The sequence below is a fragment of the Cryptomeria japonica genome, chromosome 5 (genome assembly GCF_030272615.1).
Source record: "Cryptomeria japonica chromosome 5, Sugi_1.0, whole genome shotgun sequence".
NCBI lineage: Eukaryota > Viridiplantae > Streptophyta > Pinopsida > Cupressales > Cupressaceae > Cryptomeria > Cryptomeria japonica.
Window position 1 is genome coordinate 651251204 of NC_081409.1, and position 24616 is coordinate 651275819.

At 35.9% G+C, this 24616-nt stretch overlaps 1 pseudogene; it reads left to right on the forward strand.

Annotated features, from left to right (window-relative positions):
- The window catches only part of LOC131078230 (truncated transcription factor CAULIFLOWER A-like), a 182485-nt pseudogene that overhangs the window by 39974 nt on the left and 117895 nt on the right, over nt 1-24616 (forward strand).

Genomic DNA, 24616 nt, shown 5'->3' on the forward strand with positions numbered 1-24616 from the left:
ACGAAAAAATAAGCACTTTAAAAAAAAAGGGCACCTTAAAAGGAGGTCATATGAGCTCAAACGAGGCCTTTGAAGTTGCAGAATTGAGGATTGGACAAGTACAACTGAGAGAATCTGAAAATTCCGAAAAACCTGTGCACCAAAATCAGAAAATAACCACTCTACTGCGAAGATCACGAAATTTTAGCCCATTTCAAAAAAAATTGCACTAAAAAAGGAGCAAAAATGAGCAAGATATGGTCTTTCAAAGTTGGACTGCAAAACTGAAAAGCTCCATGGAGGGGTCAAATTTTTTTTTTCAAAAAGTGCTGATGTGGCGTTGACGTTAGCAAGTCATTGTGTTAAATTTGACGGCCGTATGACCGTCGCAAAAACTTCGCCTCCCTGCTGACTGGGCGTCCGTACTGTATGGACGACTGACTATGCAGGTGACTGCGTAGACGGTACGGATGACGTGGCACTGTACGGATGCTTATGTGGCTCTGTGACTAGGCAGATCGTACTGTCGAGGTGGCTCAATGACATGGCGTATGGATGAGCTGACGGGATAGGTCTGTGTGTACGGGTGTACCTGCGGGCCAGTGGCCGCCTGCCACGTGGCGGGCGCGGGTTCCTCCGATCTGTGGTCCTGCTGAGTCTGCGTGGCGGAGCCGTGAGCCGGCGGTGGCATCCTGCGGATCCGAGCGGCGGTGGATGGGGGAGCCAGAGCTGCCGGAGACGGTGGGCGGGGGAGCTACTAGGGACCTGCGGGTGCCGTCGGCGGGAGATCTCGGTGCGGCGTCCGGAACCTACACGGGCGGCAAGCACGGCGGTGGCAGCGGGAGGACCTACAGAGGGGTACGGCGGCGCCTGCAACACCTGCAGGCAAAAAGGGTACGGGGGCCTGTGTAGAAGGATACAGGTACGGGGGGGTTTGCGGACCCCCAAACAAATTTTTTTCCTTTTTTTTTTTGATTTTTTTTCAATTTTTTTTGCTTTCGGATTTTTTTGAAAAATAAATTTATTTTTTTTTTTGTAAAAAATTTTCGAAATCCGTACGAAAATAGGCAAAATGGGGAAAAAATTTTTTCTCACCAAAATAGGTCGACTTTATAGTCGAAATTTATGGAAATGGCCTCCTGGATTCAACGGTGATGTCCAAATCGCTGTAAGATGCCCCCAAAAAATGAAGATCCCCAAATCCAAAAATAGAAGCTTTCCACGATGTCTCCAAAAACTGATCAACGAAGCCCCAATAGCTCTGATACCATGTAGGATTTTGCCAAGATCAAGGGCACAATGAAAAGCATAAAAGAGACAATAGAATGACAAGAACAAACTGTATTCTCATCAATATACAAAATGATCAACTGGATTAACCAATACAATGAATAGAGGCCTGCTTATATAGGCAAGGCCATATGGATGTATGAGCACACAAATATGACATGTGGCTCAATGAGAAACAAGGGTAGGTAGGAGAAATAATATAATATTCCACAAGAGGTGGATGACCCACCAAATGTGGAGTGTAACAACAAAATAAGACCACAAAAGGTGGAATTTCTCCTACAAGCTCTATCCCTAAGTGCACACTTCCCTAAGTGTCTCAAATCCAAACTACGAAGAGATGCATTATCCTAAGTTAACTTAAGTAAGTGTAATAATATCCATAATGAATATTTATTTACACCAACAGGGATGGCACCCACAACTTCACTACTGCAATAATAAAGGTTGCTCCGTTAGAGCTGCATGTTTAGCTATTTCTAACAGCTTACCCTGTTAGGAGTATCAAGATCTTTAGATCTACCTTGCTAAAGGATTTTACAAACACTTTTACAAAATGATGTACCTAGTTAAAGGCTTTACAATTTATAGACCTTGTTAGAGTCTTTTATCCTGTTAAAGGTTTCTAACACAACTCAAAATAATTCAATCAAAATCTTTTACAAAATATCTGCAACTTTACATCTGAAATGTTATAGCAGACTCTGTGCTCAATATGAAATTACCATGCTCATAGCATACCTCGGTAATTGATAGATCAACTCAGTGACCTCTTCTGTATTCTCTGTCCCTTAAACTGTTTTCCGAAAATCTTCTTGGTGACCTCTCAATACCTCTGTTCAATCATCACATCTTATCTTATCATAAGATTGTATCTTCAACTCATCATCTTTTTCTCTTTTTTCTTAGATACTCAAATCACTCTTTATATAGATCTCTAAGGCGGTGATCTTGTTCATGCATCGATTATACAAACATGTTTTATCGAATGAATAAACATAGAAATTATTTCATTGGATAATCTTCCTCAAAATCATACAAAATCTATAAGTGCAATTCCCTATGAAATAACGGTTCCCTATTCTGGAATCTTGTAACATGGTTCCACATATGTGTCTAGGTTCATTGAATCTAGTAACACGTTTCCACTTGGTTCAGATTAACTCGGTGTACCTTCTTTGCTACTCGGTGGACATAGGAAATTTACTCGGTAGACAGCTTGGTATATATCATCTCGATGACTAATCTTTCTTCTGTAATCTACACCCTTAGTGCTTACCGACTGAATCTTTCTGTGGTATTAACCAACTAGGGTATATAGGATGACTTTGAACATAAATCTAATGACAACTTAGTAAATAATAAAATCTCCCCTTTTGACATTAGTTTGGTATGTTTGACAAAACTCCTTTCAATGTTATAACAGAAAATATGACTGAAATGACAGTATATACATTCGTTCAAATACATACTTCGAATACATACTCCCCTTATCAATATGCTAATCAAAACTTGATTTGCATGCCCCTGATGTTCCATGCTCCCCCTGACAATTTCATTTGTACACTCGGATACTCTGTATATACTCGGTACACTCCCCCTTTTTGACAAACATCAAAACTAGTTACCATTCAGTGGGGGCAACTGATTAAAAATAGATTTATACTTAGTACGAGCATCATTGAGAGCGTTGGTAAGTGCACCCTTGACACTTTCCATTAAAGATTTCTGAGCATTAATATCAGCTAACAATGAAATCGAACCATCTAGAGTGCTTCCCTCTCCTTGTGTGGACAATTGGGTAGCTCGGTTGATCTGCTCTTGTACTGATGACAGGTGGGGAATAAATAATGTCTGAAGAGTCATAATATCCATCCTTATTTTGTGCTCTTCATTCCTAAGTTCTAACTGCTAAGCCATAAAATTTTGCAGCTTGTTATAAAAAATCTGAGTAGAATTTGGCTCGGTAGTCAGTTTATTTGAGAGATCGGTAATCTCTTTCTCAATGGCTTCGGTCTTCTGCTTGATATCTTTAATAAAGAATGAAAATGTACATAATTTTTGGAATAAATAAATAATGTGCTTGAGTTGAGGGGACAACTCAGCAATGAATCCAACAAGCTTGATTTTACCTAGAGCAATGGTTCTGCACTTCTTCAATCATTTTGGCAGTTAGCTCTTTGTCTTTTAACTTGTTAAGGTATTCAGATGCCTCTATTCCTGATGTTTCCAATTGAGTGAGTAGTTCATCCAATTGCATATGGATGGTTGCATCTTTACTTACGGTAGCTTCAGGTAGCATGTCTGTCAATAATGCTTTAAAGTTCTGAAGTACTCGGTTCTTCTTTTGAATGGCTATCTGTTTTTCTTGTTCTGCTTTGGCTTTGCACAACTCACCAAATTCAATAAGTGCTTGCCCTTTTAGTTTGGAAATGTCAACATTCGGCAACACAATAGGCTTTGACAGATCTATCTTGAAACTGTGCTTCTTTGCTTTCTTCTCCTTTGATGATGATGCCTTCACCGGTTGAATGAGTACAATGGCTTTTGAGGCTTGATCTTCCTCGGTATGTTGCTCGGTGGGAGCAACACTTTTGTCAGTTTCTATAGCTTCTGTTGTAGCCTTCAGTGATTCCTTGCTTGGGGTCTCAGTGGCAGTAATTTCAGTGTTTGCAAGAGCTTGAGAAGTTTGCTTGCTTGTGGCCTGAGGGGTAGATTCACCTTGTGTAGCCTTATGATCCTCTTTGCCTTGTTCTGTGTCCTGAGGTATCTCGGTTGTCACTTGTTGAGTTACCGGAGGATAGGACTTAACCTGTTCCAAGACTGATTCATTGGTTACGAGTTTGGCATAGGCATTTCTTTCTATCATTTCTTCTTCCTGTGCCTCAGTGTCCATGACATCCTATCTTGATGAATAGTTGAAGCAGGATCTTGCTCGGTAATGTCAACTATTTCTACTTCACCTTGAGTTTTTTCAGTCTGAATTCTGAAAATTTCTTGCCATCTTTCTTTGGTTTCCTTTTCGACTTCAAGATAGAGTCCATTCATCATTTTCAAGGCTCTATGCTTCACTTGAAAATTTGTCTGGTAGTTTTTCAAATGATTTCTAATATCATCTACCGACATGTCTGGAAAGAGATGTACTAAAACTCTTTCTCTTATCTGCTTCTCCGAGTCCATAGCATATTTCCATCTGTTGTCAATGTGAGAGTATAATGCATTTGGAAGAAAGTTACTTACTTCCAATGGAACTACTCGGAATTTGAGAAGTGTACACACAACTGACTCTTCTATTTGTCTCTTTTCTTCTTCTATCCGGGAGTCATATTTAACATACTCGAAAGACCTGAATCCTCCATATTGTTTCAATTTGGCACAAAAGTTGTCAACACTGTGTACATCTTCCTTTGTGCTTTTAACAATTTGAAATTTATTTTTGTCTTCAGATTCTGTGTCAGTTGACTCCTTATTCAAAATGATTCTCCAGGTCAACTTTCTATAAGTCTTTGTAACTTTAGGCAATTCAACATTTTTTTGCCTCTTACCGGGTGACACTGCAGATGATCTAGTGTTAGGCCATTTCACTGGTGGAGTCGGTGATACCTTAGGTGTATCTTGTTTCTTCCTTTTCAATATTTTGCCCTTTGGCAATTTGGTGCTTAGAGTGATGGCTGCTTCCTGAGCTTCAGATTCTTCCTCAATTGAAAGTTGATCATCTTTCCTACCTGTTGGCTTAGTAGGTGTGGAGGTAGAACCTTCTCCAAATTTCTCAGTTAAGTCTTTTATCATTTTAGTGGCTTTTTTGGTAGCCTTTGGTACAACTATGCTCATTTTTACCTCTTCATAGGTACCACATTTGATCTCGGTCGAGTGCCTTGGAAGTATCAGAAAGGCATCTATCTGATGTTGAGTGATCTCAAAATCAATCTCATAACCCATAGGCGATAAGGATTGAGTTCTGGGTTCTACTGCACTAACATAACAGTAGTCGGTGTCCACTTCAAAACATATAGTATCGTTATATTTCTCCACTAGCTGAGGTGGGATCATGTACCTGTTATTCATCTTTTCCTGGAACTTATTAAAGTAGTCATCCATTATCTCATTGAAGTTATCACCTAGCTGATTGATAAAGTCATTTATCTGATGGGTGATCAGTCGGTGTAGCTCCCAAACAATGTTACCGACTGAGGGAAAGAACTTCTGAAAATAGAAGAACATGCACACTAAGAGTGACCCAAACTTTAGTGTGTTAGCAGAGTTTCTTCTTAGGTTTCCTTATTGTGTTGAGATTCTCAAAAAGATTCTTCAACAATACTTCACATAGATCAATTTTCATACCCTTTTTGACAATTTTATAGGCCAAATCCACAGCTGCACATGGTACACTGTTCTCTCTCGCCGATTGAAAGAAACAATAACCGATGACTCTAATTGCAAACTTTAGTTCTGCATCTGTTATATTATTCAACTTAAGACCTCTGCAATCAGACTCAACTCCGGTTAGGGTTATCAGTTCCTTCTGTGAAATCATTTTTCTGTGCTCGTGCATGGTCTTATATAGGGTATCCGGTGATTATGTGAATAATCTCCTTGGTGATCTTGAACGGTTGGTCTTCTAACCACATAAAGTCATCATGCACTCTGCTCAAAACAAACTTGACCCATTGGGGTTTGAAAACTCGAGGATAGGTTAGGGCTTCAGTCAATCCCCTAACCTTGATATGCTCATACTTACTATCCAGGATTCCATCGATGCAAAGTTCATCATACATGTCCTTGATTTTGGTATGACCTAGCTCTTCTACACAACACTTAGTATAAAATCTGACATCTTCAACTAATAGAACCCTATTTGGAATAAGAGAAAATGCAGTTTTCTCGTCGGGTTCAGATGCCACTTTGGGAGGTAAGGTATACTTCAGCGAGGGCTTCTCAATAGTCTCAACTACAATTGGTTTCTGCAACTTGGGAGTCATTTCAAACTTTGGATTTCTACTAATAAAATAGCTTAGGGTTTCAACTAACTAGAAAACACTTTCAACTTAGTAAATAGAATGCAAATATTCACAACTGATATTGATCGGTTAACTTGCTTGAAAATGCGTTTTAAGATTGTGTGAAAATACCTTGAATTCGCTCTGAAATGTTTGATCGCCTTTGATTCTCTTAGCTCTGCTCTTTGAAAACTGGTAAGTGTAAAATGACCGCACAAAGAACTTTAAATACACCCTTTACCTTATCGGGCTTTGTGCAGTTAGGTAAGATAAGCATTAAATGCATTTGATTACTCTTTACCGACTAACTTCCTTATATGCTTTTACCGACTAGACAACTTTACTGTATTTATCGACTTTACTCGTAAATTGTAAGACTAGATACAATTCCAGAAATGTTAATACATCTTAGCTATGCAGATTTTGGAGTTATTTCCATGATTAAAATAGGAACTATTAAGATCTAACTTTGTGAAGACGCAGTCCCTTCATACCTTTATTGATTAATTGGAAGTTAATGCACCTAACTCGGTAGGTAAGGTGCTTTCTTCATTATTTGATTCATTTTCTTTCTTTTTCCAGATTTTTTGTAATTTGATTCTTATCTCTTCAGTATCTCCTCTGGGTTGATCTCTGCAATCTTTAGCCAAGTGTCCAACTTTATGACAATGAAAGCATGCCATTCCAGGATTTCTCCATGATCTCCGATTGTTCATTCCAAACCTTATCATACAGTTTGTACTTATATGTCCATACCTTCCACATCATTCACATCATATTCTTGTATTGTAATATCATGGTACTGCAGTATATTGTCGATTGAGATCTGTGCGATTTTGGTAGCTTCTACCATTTGCTTGGTGTGGAGACCACATTTTCTTCTTAAACCAGCACTTCTCGGTATTGTATCCATATCTATTGCAGGTTTTGCAAAATCCCTTGAATTTTGCCTTCTGATAATTGCTGACAGACTTTGTCCTACATTGTTTAGATGTGTGACCATACTTATTGCAATTGTAACAATAACTATTAGACCTAGTGACATTCGGTAGCTTACCTTTTCTGATTCGGCACATGTTGGCAGTATGTCCTTGTTTTCCACAGTAGTTGCAAATAGGCTTGTTATATTTCAACTTATCTTTGTTTCCAGCCTTCCTTGATGATTCTCCTTTCTCGGTGGTGTTGATTCCTTTGTCGGTAGAGTTGTTTCTTTGGTAATCGAGTCCGACAGATTTGTTGGGTGATCTTGTGTTTAGTTGCTCATCCAACATTCTTGACGCTTCATAACTTTTCTTCAGTGTTTCTTTTGACTTCTTTTCTGTTTCAAGTTCATCAGTCAATCTTGATAATTCAAGTTTCAATGCTTGGTTCTCATTTTCTTTTAGAGTTGCCTCATGATGTGCATGACCCAATTGATCAGATAGATTATGTTGAATTCCAGTCATCCTTGTGATTTCATCATTTTTTTAAGATACCAAAGCTTCTAGCTGTTGTTTTTCTCTTTCTTTACCTTTTATGTTATCTTCAGCTGTTCTCAATGTATCAAGATTTTCAGTCATCTATGTGCTGAAATACTTATGTTCCCTTCTCATTGTTTTAAGCTGATCATTCAGTGCTTTGTTCTTTTCTTTCAATTCTATAATCATTTCTTTAGACTCTTCTGATATGCTGTTCTCAGATGATGTCTCAATTTGTTCCACCAACTCTGGTGAGTCCTGTAAATCATTAGACAATCTTCTTCTTACTTTCAGTGATTTTTGCATTTGCCTCTGCATGTCTGCAATCACTTAATTAGCATGATCCAATTCTTCTTGAAGATTCACAATTCTGCGTGATTGTTTATAGCCTTCCATTGATGGGATCTTTCTCTTTAGGCTGTAAAACCTTTTTCCAAGAGTATCGCCCTGATACCAATTCTTAGGTCCAACAATGAAAGCTAATGTACTGAGAGGGGAGGGGTGAATCAGTACTTCAAAACTTTTCTTTAAAAACAATCTTTTTGATAAACATAAACTGTATATAGTTGATCTCATAATATATAAAGTCAAAACACATTTATAGAAATCACAACCATACACATTTCACTCCATAACACAAAGATTTTGGTTACGCAGAAACTCTTGGTTAGAGAAAAAAACTGCGGTGGGGATGGCACCCACAACTTCACTACTGCAATAATAAAGGTTGCTCGATTAGAGCTACATGTTTAGCTATTTCTAATAGCTTACTCTGTTAGGAGTATCAAGAGCTTTAGATCTACCTTGTTAAAGGATTTTACAAACACTTTTACAAAATGCTGTACCTGGTTAAAGACTTTACAATTTATAGACCTTGTTAGAGTCTTTTACCTTGTTAAAGGTTTCTAACACAACTCAAAATAATTCAATCAAAATCTTTTACAAAATATCTGCAACTTTACATTTGAAATGTTATAGCAGACTCTATGTGCTCAATATGAAATTACCATGCTCATAGCATACCTCGGTAATTGATAGATCAACTCGGTGACCTCTTTTGTATTCTCTGTCCCTTAGACTGTTTTCTGAAAATCTTCTCGGTGACCTCTGAATACCTCTGTTCAATTATCACATCTTATCTTATCATAAGATTTTATCTTCAACTCACCATCTTTTTCTCTTTTTTCTTAGATACTCAAATCACTCTTTATATAGATCTCTAAGGCGGTGATCTTGTTCATGCATCGATTATACAAACATGTTTTATCGAATGAATAAACATAGAAATTATTTCATTGGATAATCTTCCTCAAAATCATACAGAATCTATAAGTGCAATTCCCTATGAAATAACGGTTCCCTGTTCTCGAATCTTGTAACACGTTTCCACATATGTGTCCAGGTTCATTGAATTTGGTAACACGTTTCCACTCGGTTCAGATTAACTCGGTGTACCTTCTTTGCTACTCGGTGGACATAGAAAATTTACTCTGTAGACAGCTCGGTATATATCATCTCGCTGACTAGTCTTTCTTCTGTAACTGACACCCTTAGTGCTTATCGACTGAATCTTTCTGTAGTATTAACCGACTGGGGTATATAGGATGACTTTGAACATAAAACTAATAACAACTTAGTAAATAGTAACAAGAATCCCTAACAATATCTTGTCGCCATATACCATTAATTGATTTCAAATTACAGTTTCGAGGAATAGCCAAGTCAGGTTTAATAAGAACACATATTCTAACCAATAAAAAGCCCTCATGAAAAGAACTATCAGAGAGCAAAAATCTACCAAAGGAATTTCCTAAATTATATAAGATATTCAGATCCATAAATTCATAAGGGATATTAGGCAATTTAAACCAGACAGGTCCCAATTTTTTTAGATCATTAGTGGGTTGAAAGAAGGGTTTCGAAGGAAGCACAAAAACTAAATTCTTACCCAACCAGTAATGATCTTTCTCAGGTGCCTTATTTTTGGCATCAACTTAATCAAAACCCAGAATAAAAGTATTCAAGGATAAAAATTGAAAGAAAAGCATACCAAACCAATTTGCATTAACCCATTTTTGTAGTAGAGATAAAGGAATTGTTTCACCCCAAACTTCCAAAAAATAGTATTATCTAAGAGAATAATTTGTACGTTTTTGAGAGAATTTTTGGAGAGAAGAAATATATTATTACAAAACAATGATTGATTGAATGGTTACATTAAATTTGTAAGGTGACAATGCTTTACAAGAGGTAGAGTTGTATTTTCAACATTAATATTAAATATAGATGATTAAAAAAAATTAGGGTTGGATGAACAATATTGAATGCTTTACTCTACAGGAATGATTTAGTTGTAAGGTGACAATGCTTTACAAGAGGTAGAGTTGTATTTTTAACATTAATGTTAAATATATATGATTAAAAAAAATTAGGGCTGGATGAACAATTCAGTAGAAGTACATGATTAATTTAAAAGATGACATAACATTGTATTTAATAGAAGGTTCATAATGGGTCGAAGGTATTTATGGGATATTTGATTTAGTGGATCTTATGGGATAATTAATTCAATAGTTTTTAATTTTTAAAAGAGAAGGTATATTAAAAAATATTGAATGATATACAAAGTGCAAAAAAAAGTATAGGAAGATGAAAAATCCGTCTCTATATTATGTATTATAATTAAGAATAACAAATATGGGAAATTAGGGTGAGAATGATTGAAAAATGTGTAAAGATTGAAAAGGGTGCATTCGACACAATTATGGATATAGAGAAAAGGAAACGAAAAGACATGAGGGTTTTATTAGGGAGCAAAGGAAAAATCTTAGCTCTTCTTCATTAGGAAAGAATGAATCTTTAATAGTGGTAAAGACAAACAATGGGGTGTCGAGATCAACTCTAGAGCAATTGTTGGTTCTTTATACCTAGTGCAGTTGGAAGGGAAGAAGATAGTAGTAGGGAATGTGAACGGCAAAGACGATAAGGAGATTCTAAATATCGGTATTTTAGATGATATTTTGAATTATAAGGATGGGCATCTAAACAAGCATGCAATAATCACTAAATTCATGGATATTTGACTCTTGATGGAAATAATTAAGGGTTGGATTGGTTCAAAGATGCCGAGGGCTTGGGGTCCTTTGTTGTCACTAATTTGTATGGACCTAATAACATTAATGATTGTGCCAAGATTAGGGAGGAAATTGTGGAGTTTCGAAGACTTTTTATCTGGATAATTTTAGATCTTGGGTGGATATTTTAACACTATTCTTTCCTTGAATGATAAACAAGGTGGGAGTGCTCATCTTTCTAATGGCTCTTTCGATTTGAGAAATTTATACATAGTAAGATAATTTTTTGGCTGGTTCACATGGAACAATAGGAGAACAGGTGTAGAGAATATGCTATGTAGGTTAGATCATTTTCTTGTTTCCCTGGAGTGGATTCTGTTTTTTTTTTGCCTTTAGCTCTACAATGCTTCACTATGGGGGATTTGATCATAAATTTATAGAGTTACTGATAACCTTTGAAAAGAAGCCTCAGGGGTGCTCGTTCAAAATAAAATCCCTTTCATATAAACATGATAGTTTTAAAGACAAACAGACTAAGTAGTGGGAAGTTGATTAAGGGGTGCAAGAGGTTCATTCTGTAGAAGAAGCTCTTAAATGTTAAGAGGCTTGCTAAGGTTTGGAATAAAGAATTCATAGGGAATTTATTTAAAAATAAAGTGGAGGAAGAATGACATAATTCCTTTGTTAAAATTGCTAAGTATAGAGGGTTCTTTGAGGACTTGAGAAATAAGGAATTCTTGTTAACGAGGGAGCTTAATCAATTTTTAAGAATGGAGAAAATCTTTTGGCTATGTGAGAAACCCAAGGTTAAATGGCTTAAGGAGTGTGAGGACAACACTAAGTTTTTTCATCTTTTCATTAACACTAGAAGATAGTGGAATAAATCACTAGCATGATCTGAGCTTCCTATTGGTAATGAGATGGAGGAAATAGAAGTGATAAGGAATGAATGACTCAGTTGAGGATCATGAGGTACAATAATCTCTTTTAAGGAACATCCATTATCATATTTTTTAGGATCAAAATGTCTTGTTAATGAGATCATTCTCTCTTGATGAGATTAAGTTTGCCACTTTCTCCCTAGGTGCAAGAAAGGCTCCAACTCGAATTATTCCAAATTTTTTGGGATGTGGTGGTGATGATATCTTGAAGATGAGAGAGGAATGTAGAGGCCAAAAATCAATGTCTAAGGCTTGAAACATAATACAACTGTACATTTCTATTATTCCAACAATCAAAATGTCCTATGTACTTTGATGAATTTAGATTGATTGTTTTATGTAGCACTATCTAAAAAAATGTTTCCAAGATGATGATTGTTAGATTGAAGAAGTATTTGGATAATACTATATTAGAAGAATAAAGTGGCTTTTTTAAGGGAAGAAAAATCCTTGATGGAATTATCATGACAAATGACACCATATACTCAATCAAGCTCAGGAAAAAGAAGGTATTGTAATGAAGTTGGACATGAATGAAGCATATGATAAAATAACTTGAAATTTCTTGATCAAAGATATGAAGAAGTTTGGTTTTTTGTGAAGATTGGTGCAATTGGTTTTGAGTTGTGTTTCCTTGATCTCTTATGATTTGCTCATAAATGGAATCCTTATAGATTCTTTCCTTGCTGAATGGGACTTGCGTCAAGGTGACCCTTTATCCTCTTTCCTTTTTCATTATAGTGGAGGTGCTAGGTAGATCATTATAGAATGATTCAAGGAGTGGTTGACTACTAATGGGACTACAAATCTCTATAGGTACTAGGAAGATCACATGTATCTATAATTTATAAATGATACTTTTTTTGTTTGGGAAGCTATGGCTAGTTAAGCTCAAAATTAATGATAAGGTCGATAGAAAAAGGTAATAGCTTTAATTAGACTACCAATCTAGAAAACACTAACTTTAATTAGATTACTTCCCAACATCATTTTTTATGTCTAAGAACCCCTATCAAGAATTTGCATCCTAGGAAAGAGAATGATTATTTAAAGTTAGGTACTTGATTGAGCCTAAGAATTAACCTCCATAAAGCCTATTCCTCCACACACCATCTCCAATATAATTTGTAGCAAGATCTACATTGTTAAGGAGGGAAGATCTCATACTTAACAACCTACCTTTATTTAAGTAAACTTTATACTAATTAATTAAATGGCATACTTTTTCTCTGAATTTTTTCCTAAAGAATATTCTCATCTTACAACCCAAATCATAAAGTATGCCTTTAGGAGTCGCATGAGACAAATTTATAAATCGAGAGAGCTTGAACGACAACTTTAAGAAAGACTATACAACTAGCCAAACAGAGGTATATATATATCCAATAATTGATTAAATTGAATATAATCCAATAAAACATTTTGGAAGTGATGCAAGAGCATCCCTGGTTCTTGGCAATCTTGCATCAACCAAAAATATATCCTTCTTGTTTTGCTTTCTGTTTTGCAGTTTCAGTATTTCATTTTGCATTTTCTGGCATTGGCTCACCGGATCTCGAGGAGTTGGATTTTTTGCTTGAAGACTTGATCGTCTACCTTATTCCCGAATCGTGGAGCATTTGGATCATTTTCCGACAAGTTATCGCAACTGGTTTCCAAGATAGTTTTTTGGTACCGATTGCCTAGACCTATTTGCATTTGTAATCTATCGGGATCTATCGGATCCCTTCCGTAGCTTGTGGAACCTTGAGCGTTGATTCCGATGCTCCTTGGCGTGTGGTCGACCTTCCCTTTGATCCGCACTTCATCCTTTGGATTTTCCGGAGGAATTTCTTTGGTAGAGGCCGACCTTGTTGTTTTACACAGTAGGTCTTGTTATTTGACATTTGATCCCTTTTTGGGCCGACCAAATCTCCTTGGATTGTATAAATCATTTTAATTGAGCATTAGATTAGAGATAATTTAAGATATAGAACATAGAAGATAGATCTTAAGATTTGAGGTCCCGGTAGCGACCTGTTATGTAATTAAGCATGTTTTGGTAGGTCTGTGAGTCGGTTTCTATAACCCGGTTGTTACCGGTTGATTGTAATCAATTTTCATGATATAATTCGTTTAGTTTTGCATTGCCCCCATCATATCCTTGTGTTTCCATTGTGTTTACTCTTGCTGACTGGTCCGAATTGATCTCATTGAGGTCCCTCCTAATTGGTGACTCAATCAAGTGGTATCAGAGCGAGCTTTCATTACGGAGATTGCGTTGTCCTGAGGAATTTTGTTGTAGGGTGGCGGACTATGGATCTGACTTGCAGCTGCAAAGGATTGGCGTGAAGATAGTGCAAAGAGGAAATAGGAATGGTGGAGGGCATGGGAATGCAGACCTTGCTGTGATGGAAATGTTGCGAGGAATTGTAGCCTGGTTGGAAGCCGTTGAGACAACCCAAAGAAGAGGCCGACATATTTAAGATGTGAGTGAAGATGAAGAAGAAGAAGCCCCGACACAACAAGTAAACCCACCGATGATTGATCCAGACAAAGAAAGGTTTTTGAGGGTTTTGAGTAGGGCGAATACTAAACCACATTTTACCCCACCAAAATATGATGGAAAGTTGGATTTGGATGAATTGATGGATTGGATCTGGAAGATGGAGAAATATTTTAATTTTGAGAACACCGCAGAAGAAAGAAAGGTGAAATATGCCTGTACCCGGTTGAAAGGTCATGCATCCCTTTGGAGGGAGCATTTGCAGGTTGATAGGCAAAGAAGAGGTAAGAGAAGATCAAGACATGGGATCAGATGGTTTCTAAGTTGAAATCAAATTTATGCTAGTTGATTATCAAGTGAATTTGTTCCAGAAGTTGCAAAATTTGAGGCAGAAGGAATCTAGTGTGAAGGAGTACACCGAAGCATTGTACAAGTTGAATATCAGAACTAGACATGTTGATGATGAAGTGGAACAAATTGCCATATATTTGAATGGATTGCGGATGTCTATTCAAGATGAACTTAGTTTGATCAAATTGCAGAGTGGTGAAGAGGCTTACTAGTATGCCTTGAAAGCAAAAGAAAAGTTGAACAAAAGACATGAGCAGAGACAGAGAGGTAGAGGTGGAAGCTTTTCTGGAGGAAGATTTCAAGGAGGAAGAGGAACCTGTACAGATCAGAATAAGGGCAAGGAAGTGAGCAAAGAAGGTAATTCATACTGAAAGGATGATAGAAATTTCTACTGGAGGAGAGAACCGGATGGCTACTAGAATGAGAATTTTGGCAAAGATGACATAAGACAAGATGAGAATGTTTAAAAAAACTTGCTATAAGTGTGGAGGAGAAGGACATTGTGCTTTGAAATGTAAGAAGGCAGAGAATACCGGAAGAACAACTGTGGTGGAAGAAAACCCCACCAGATCAGCCAATAAACTGGAAGATGGAGAATTGTTGATGATGAGGAGAGCTTTGTGTCATACCAGAGGAGATGAAGAACCCTTGTAGAGGAAGAATTTGTTCAAGACCAGATGTAAGGTATCCGGTAAGTGCTGCAAAGTTGTTATTGATAGCTGTAGTTCAGATAATCTTGTTTCAAAAGAGATGGTGAATAAGTTAAATTTGGAAATATTGAAATACCCTAAGCCTTATCAAATAGCATGGATTCAGGATGATCATAAGTTGTTAGTAAGTGAGCAATGCTTGGTGAAATTGAAAATGGGGAATTATCATGATGAAGTCTTGTGTGATATTATGCCTATTGATATTTGTCACCTTTTGTTGGGTAGACCTTGGTAGTTTAATAGACAGGCAATACATAATGAGAGGAAGAATACATACACTATTATGGCCAATTGGATGAAGCAAACCTTTTTGCCCTTGGAGGAGTCTTTGAAGAGTGAAGTATGTATGAATGCTAGAATGTGTTTGGTGGATGGAAGGAAATTCCTAGATTGAATGATACATGAGAATGTGTATTTTGCCTTAGTTCCTTAGAAGACTGATAATCCAGAGCATAGAGAAGAACAACCAAAAGAGATAAAAGAGTTGTTAACAGAGTATGAAGACATCATTTCAGATAATGTGCCTAATGGATTACCACTTGTGAGAAGTATCAGTCATTGCATGGACCTGGTTCTTGGAGCTAGTTTGCGTAACAAAGCTGCACATCGAATGACACCGAGAAAGAATGAACAATTGAATAGACAAGTGCAGGAATTGTTGAAGAAAGGTTTGATAAGAGAAAGTTTGAGTTCTTGTGCAGTACCAACAATATTAGCACCTAAGAAGAATGGAGAATGGAGGATGTGTACCGATTCTAGAGCAATAAAGAAGATCATAGTGAAATATCGGTTTCCTTTGCCTAGGATGGATGACATAATGGACTGTTTGAGGGGAGCCAAATACTTTACAAAGATAGACTTGAAGAGTGGATATCATCAGATCAGGATCAGAGAAGGAGATGAGTGAAGGACACCATTCAAGACAAATGAAACACTCTATGAATGGTTGGTGATGCCTTTTGGATTGACTAATGCACTGAGTACCTTCATAAGGTTGATGAATGAGGTATTGAAGAAATTCTTGGATAAGTTTGTTATTATATATTTGGATGACATTTTGATTTTTAGAAAGATAAAAGTGGAACATTTGTTGCATTTAAGACAAGTTTTGCAGAGGTTGAGAGAAGAAAACTTGCTGATAAATCTTAAGAAGAGTAATTTCATGAAGGAAGAGTTAGTCTATTTGGGATTTATGATATTTAAGGATGGTTTGAAGATGGACCCTGAGAAAGTAAAAGCAATTGTTGAATGGCCTACACTGTAAAGCATTACAAAGGTAAGATCATTTCATGGATTGGCTAGTTTCTATCAGAATTTCATCAGAAATTTCAGTTCAGTTTGTAACCCTATGACTGAGACAATGCAAGTAGATAGGAAGGAATTTAAGTGGACCACCAGAGCAAACAAAAGTTTTGAACTGTTGAAGCAAAAAATGATTGAGCAACCTGTGTTAGATTACCCAATTTCAACAAAGTATTTCAAGTGGATTGTCATGCAAGTGGAACTGCAATTGGAGTCGTATTGAGTCAGGAAGGGCGAGCCGTAACTTCTTTTAGTGAGAAATTGAATGATGCCCGGAGGAGATATTTAGTGTATGATCAAGAATTTTATGCCATTGTTCAAGCCTTGAAGAAGGGGAGACATTACTTGTTGCCTAAGGATTTTGTGTTGTATACTGATCATCAAGCTTTGCAGTATTTGAACAGTCAGAGTAAGTTGAATTAGAGACATATGAGATGGGTAGAATTTTTGTAGAGATACACCTTTGTGTTGAAGCATAGAAGTGGGAAATCTAACAAAGTTGCTGATGCATTGAGTAGAAGAAAGAATTTGCTAACAGAAATGAGAGTGACAGTATCAGGATTTGAGGAGTTGAAGACCTTGTATGATGATGACCCTAATTTTGCAGAACCTTGGAGAGCATGTAGAGAACTAGTTACGGTAGACAGAAGCAAGTGGTTGGATTACTTCATTCAGGATGGGATGTTATTCAAAGGAGTTCAGCTGTGCATACCTAAGAGTTATATCAGGGAGAATCTGATAAAGGAGAAACATAGTGGAGGATTAGCCGGACACTTTGGTGTTGATAAAACAGTTGCAGTGGTGAGTGAGCATTACTTTTGGCCCCAGATTCATAAGGATGTTAGGAAATATGTGCAAAGTTGTAGAGTTTGTCAAGTTGCAAAGGGTAGTAGTCAGAATGTGGGACTGTATACACCTTTGACAGTACCGGAGAAACCTTGGGAAGATATAAGCATGGATTTAATACTTGGATTGCCTAAAACACAGAGATGGAATGATACTATATTTGTGGTAGTGGATAGATTCTCGAAGATGGCTTATTTCATTCCTTGTAAGAAGACATCAGATGGAGTGCATATAGCAGACCTATTTTTCAATGAAGTGGTGAGATTGCACGGATTACCTAAGAGCATAGTTTCAGACAAAGATACTAAGTTTGTTGGTTATTTTTGAAGAACACTTTTTAAGAAGATGAAGACAGATTTGAAGTTCATTTCTACTTTTCACCGATAGACTGATGGACAGACAAAACTAGTTAACTGGAGCTTGGGAAATTTGTTAAGATGCTTAGTTGGAGACAAAACCGAAAGTTGGGATTTGATCATTGCACAAGAAGATTTTTCCTACAATAATTCAGTAAACAGGAATACCAGAAGGACACCTTTTGAGATTGTGATGTAGGAGCACCGGTCTAGTTCTTACCGGTTGGACAGTTTTCAGTGGAATTTCTTGAGAGCATGGAATTTCTTCATGTTTGAGAGTTTAGCGTTGTTGTTTTGGTTTTATTCCCTTGTGTTTGTGGTCTTTGCCGTGTTAAAGTTTCATGGCTTTTAGATTTAATCCTGGTGAGTTATCGATTCCGGTATTGGCTCGATTGATATATTCTTACCGGTTAACATGGTAGTGTGTTGAGTGAAGTTGGATCGGGTTGCAGTTGATGTGCATGACTTGCGGATGATTGGAGATGTTGCTTTGGGCCTTGGCCGGTATTCCTAGAGGTCCGTGCATCATTTTATGGTTTTGTGTTTGTTCTTAGTGATTTGAGCCAATATGTTACTGTTGCACGTTTCATGAACCAGTTGGTCTTTGGGCCGACTTGATTGAGTTGTAATTATTTGCGGAAGGTATAAATGGAAGTTGGTGAATCATTTGAGAATATAGAAGTTAGAAGAGCGAAGACAAAGTTTAGAGATTGAGCGAAGATGTAGATCTGGCGAGATTCTGAACCAGTGGACTGAGGACGGAAGGCTGAGGTTCGGATTAGGGTAGAACCGACAGACTATTCTGGGAAGCCGATATGATATGTGGATGATCTGCGGATCTTGTAAGTGTGTTGTAAGCATTATTTGTCTCCAGGATTGCGATCCAATATGTGGCATGTGTAATTCTTCAACTGAGCAAATCCCAAGCAAAGACTCATAAAAAGTCAAACGACAAAATATGGAGGCCGAACAAACTGACAGGACGACCAACTGACGACACTCACAAGAGTGTAACAGGGTAAAATAGGGTCAACTACTACCTCCTCTAGTTCCATCGGACAAAGATAAGGCACGCTTAGACCTATGAAGCCAGGTGGAGACGATACCCCGTACCTACCGGTACTTGTACCTGCAATATCCTGCATCACCGAACCACACATGCATATATACAATATAGAAAACACGGCATGCACACCGATGAAGGAGAATCGCGACGTTCCCTGTCTCACCGAAGTGAGTGAAGGAAAATCGTCCCCTTGTATCCAATACACTCGTAGACACAATATATAATTACACATTGCATAGATAAAGTAAAGTGTCAGTACATAGCAATAATACATAAAATGCCATAAATCACAAGTACTGAAATACTACAAATAAATTATGCATCTCATAACCAGATAAAGCATGAAATAAGGTCATATAAGTCTGAATAATACATCATAGTAATGTATCCACTGAAAGTAAGCAATAGTAAAATATGAGTCTAATAAGTTCAAACGAGGAGGGGTACTACATTCTCCCCCCCAAAACTAGGCCTACTCCTGGAAGCCTAAAATAAATAAGAATAAAGTTCTCTCATCTTCGCTACATCCTCCCAAGTCACTGAGGTCTCATCATTTGGGTCCCATAGGACCCTTACCTGGTCGATGGTGCGACCCTTGAGGGTCAAATCCCGACGTTGAAGAATGCGCATGGGCTCTATGGAAAGTTGCCCGTTCTCGAGCTGCAAAGAGTTCCAATCAAGAACATATGTCACATTAGGATGATAAGGTCGAAGAACCGAAACATGAAAGACATCGTGGATGCGGGATAGACTCGGTGGCAAGGCAAGACGGTAGGCAACATGTCCTATCTTCTCAAGGATCTCAAAAGGCCCAACAAACTGAGGCGTCAACTTAGAATCCTTTCCATAACAGATTGGACTCTTCTGCAGACGCACTCTCAAGAACACACGGTCGCCAATAGAAAACTGACGATCTACCCTATGTGCATCTGCATACTTCTTCTGCCTATCTTGTGCAGCTACCAAATGCTCACGAATCCGCTCAACCTGCTGCTCCATCTCTTGAAGAATATCCGGTCCTACAAGCACCCTGTCCTCTAGCCGATCCCAACTCAAAGGAGTGTGGCAAGGACAACCATAAAATGCCTGAAAGGGGGACATACCTATGGAGCTGTGATATCCATTGTTATAAGCAAACTCCACTAGATAGATATAATCCTCCCAGTGCGACTGCTGTTCCATAATATACATGCGAAGCATGTCCTCCAAAACCTGATTCACTCGCTCTGTCAGGTTCGATTGGATTCTTTATCATGCGAGTAGTGAGAGTTCATTAATAGTTCCTTGTTTTATCAATAAATTATGTTTATTTCGATTTCTAGTGAGGCATGGACATATGATTGATATATAGAGCTCTTGGATATTTTGGTTTAGCTTTGGTAACTTATGATGTCATGGTTTTATATTGATGAAATGGGAGCTTTGGTAGTGGTTAATGGTAATCTTTGAGATGATAGGTTAGTTATTTTTGCTTGTGAGCTTCTAGTTATCATAGAGTTATAGTTTGAGTTTTATTGGGATATGATAATTAATTGTGAACAAACTTGTATTATATTTTCATGAGGCTATATTTATAGTATTTTGGAGATTATTTGTTTGAGAGATGACTCTTTTGAATCGTCTTAAGTTGAAAGACCAACAAACCTCTAATAGGGATTGAAGTAATTTCGACATGGACCTATTGAGGAGATATTACTTCATTGGTAGAATAATCTCATGCATCATCCCAATCCACTTGCAAGTGAATGATTTGACCAACATTGCATTTCTCTATTTAATGTTAATTCAGATATTAAATAGAGAAAATACTCATAGGTACATTTGTCGTTTAGTTTTTAAATGCATCTTTTCATCATGCCCTATCTTGTCAAGTATGTAATTATTGAGGTATGGATTTCAATTTAAGGAGTTATTGAGGAGTGGACATAGGATAATATTTTATTTTAAGTCCTTATGTCTGGGTCTCGAGCTTTTAAGTCAATTTAAGGACTAGTTTGACAAGCACATGAGATGTTTAGTGGTTTTAGGTGCATTCCTTAATCATGAAAATGATTATATATTTTATATGCCTCCAATTTATGAATCTTAGGTCTATTTCTATGATGTTTGACATTGAGATTGATTTGTTAAATATGATAGCTTGTCCATTTTCACATTTTGGAAATATTACTTGACATGATTAGAGCACATGTTAGTGTTGGTAGTGGTACAAGGGCTTGGCTTTATTTTTTAGGTTTTTTCTTAATCTTTGAACTTGATACATCTTATTTTAGAGAGGATTTATATCTAGAGAATAATTTATCATTTTACTTTATTATTTGCTAGTAATATTATACTATGGATGATTGGGGCTATTTAATCTTTATTTTTAACTAAATATACCTAGAAGAATAGAGTGATAAGGGGAGAGAGTTTTACAGTGTTTTAGTTTGTAGGTTTGTAAATTTGTGTGTAGTTTTTAACACTATAATAGTGGACTTCAGCTACATCCTTTATGAGTGTTGTTGGTGGACTTTAAGATACTTCTTCAATTCTAGCCTAAGTATTACACATATAGTGGGAGTCATAGGAAGGTATAATTATGATTGGACTTTGGTATAAAGGTCTTTAGGTATTTATTCATTATAGATGTCTAGGTAGACTTGTTAAGGATGGTGAATATACATGGACTTGAAATGAATTAGCTTAGATATGTGAATATCAAAGTTTTAATTTTGATGTATTTTTCTTTTTTTTTTCATATAGTTAGTTATATGTGTTAGGGACATGCGATTTTCCATTCTAGTTATGTTGATTATATTTAAAATATTTGATCTTATTATAGGGATATGGACTTTAGTATACATATTCAGCTTGAAGAATGATATTTAGAGTGTGTTCTTAACTTCAATTTCTTCTTTTATGCTGGCCATCATGTAGGATGAGAGTGTTATGGTTGAGATGGTGATCACTTGATCAATGTCGTAGATACTTTGTTGGAAAACATGGTATATCCTTGATGGTTTGTTTATTTTGTTGGATCCCTCATGATTTTGTTTAATGATTATCATGTTAGAGAATGCTAAGATTAGAAGTGTTATTCAACATAGATATCCTAAGTTCTTATGTAACTTATTGTTTAGATTTATTTATTATGCATGTATATTCAATAACCCTGCAATGGGCAATATGGGATACCCATGTGAGGGTGGTGACATATGTCTTTATTTTATTATTTATTGAGGAGTTTGAAATATCTTTGTAATAAGGCATTAATGATATGACTTTATAGTAGACTGGGAGAACTTTCTAATTCTGCACGGTGTGAGATGTAATCATTGCTTAATGGGGGAGTGTTTATGAGTTGGGTTTGCCAACTTAAGTGGTTGGAGTTAAAGGTTCTTTAGTGAGTTTTTTTCTAGTTCGAGATTGGTCCATAGAGTGATGATAGTGAGAATTCGTAGCATTCTATTTTAGGACCTTAAATCTATATTTTAGATGCATGGGATAGGGGATGTATGAAATGTATTTTAGTAGGGTTATGGTATCATATCTATAACATAGGATAAGGATTGTTGATCTTATCGATGTATTCAATATAGAAACTTTATGAATATATTGTAAGCACGATTCATTTGGTAATACATTGAGTGATATATGGTGCTTTGAAGTTTGAATTTTTATTGAAAGGGTTTTTGCATAGTATATTTGTGTCTCTTATCATTTTATGGTTACTTCTAGTCTCCTTAATTTCTGAGTATTTTCTAAGTTATATTTACATGCCATAATGATACTAAATTTTATGTAGATTAATTTCTATAATATTTTCTTCAAAAAATTTAAGGTGAACACATTACACATTTAATAATTGAGTTTTATTTTAAGTTTTTATTGTTAAGGAGTTTGTGGGCATTTTTCCAATCAATTCTAAAAAAATATATGTAGAATATGAGAATATAGTATTATGTTTTTGTGGTTTTCTAGTCCCACTTAAGTGTACATATTAGATGATGGGATAGAGTATGTGTGGAATAAATTTTTGTAGGGTTATGCTATCAAATTTGTATTAGAGGACTAGAATTGTTGATCTCATTGAAGTATTGTATGTAGAAGTTTTATGAATGTATTGTAAGCATGATACCTTTGGTACTTCAATGAATTCTATGATGCTTTGGAGTTTGGATTTTAACTAAAAAATAATTTTCACCAATGTTCCATGTGGATGTGTCACCCCAAAAACTACGTGTTCTTGTGATGGGGACATTTTTGAGACATGAAGACTTGGGGGAAATGCCCCCCATAGCACAACAACCTCTGCCACTTTTGTCGACGATGGCACTGGGTTGCTTAACATATGGCGCACACAGTTACATACTTATTGTACCTTTTAACTTTGTGAAAACTAGTTTGTCTTTAATGGGGCACTTGTTGAGAGGTTATATTGCAGATTTTTCCCTTGAAGAATTCAATTCACCTTAATTTGTATATTAGAGCCGCTCCCCATCGTCGTTGTCTCCCTACCGTCTCCTTGCCATCCCCAAATTTAAGGCATAGGTCTCCCATTCCCAAATATTGTGCCAATGTCCCCACATCCGTGGGACTATGGTTTTTAGATAGTATATTTATATCTTACCTTTTTTTGTTTACTTCTATTCTCTTTTTTTTCCATTATTTTCTAAGTGATATTTATATTTTAGTATGCTATGAAAATTTATGTAGATTTATTTCTATTATTCCCTTCAAAGGTTCGAGGTGAAAATATCTGCATGTTTAATAGTTGAGAATTGTTTTAATTTAATTTAATTTTATATATATATATATATATATAGCTTAAGAAATGATTTTTTTTCATAAATTAGGTATAAATGATTTATTAGAGACTGCACCATTCAAATTTTATAATTTATTACATTGTGAAGCATCATCATGCCCATAATTTTAGAATAATATCATCTACAAAGAGTAGCATTTTTTTACAAGAAATCATCGCAATCTATAAATACCATTTTTTCCCATTTGTCTTTAAACATTAGCAATAATGTAGGATTTAACATTCTTATATATATAAATTGACATCCCATTTAGCACATGATATTATATTCTTCATTTTAAAATAAGTTAAATAAATGAAATGAATTACGATAAATATAGTTTTCTATTTATGTTAGAATTTTCTTACTTTATCTTCTTTTAAGTATTATATTTGAATAAAATTATGCATTGATAAATTTAAAGTGAAAGTTTTTTCATTTTTTTCTTTTTTAAGTGATTGGAATAATTCTTTGATAAAGTATGAACAGAATAATTGGGAAGTATTTGAAAGGTTGTGATTCTACGGGATGCCACATACAATTACCAGAATATGTAGAGGTATATTTCGTACCATTTTAATCGAATTCATTAAATTTAATGACATCATGATTAACAATTGTGAGATAATTACATGATTATTTGTCTATTTAAACTTTTTCTATTTAATTATAAAAATTTATGATTTTGGAATTTAGTATTATTTTATTATTAAAGATAATTGAAGTAGAGGATTGGTATGTTTTCTTTGACAAGAAATAAAAATAATAATTCTTGTGAAATGCATCTATTTTGAAATTTAGTTTATATTTTCTTAGGAAAGAAAAAATAGAACATATCATCTTATGTAATTTAATTTGATATTTGAAAAAATAACTACAATTAACAAAAACTATATTCCATATCTCTCAAATCTATTTACATAACTAAATTATATAGATTTATCATTTGTTAGTCCAATTTGCTCTGTCTAT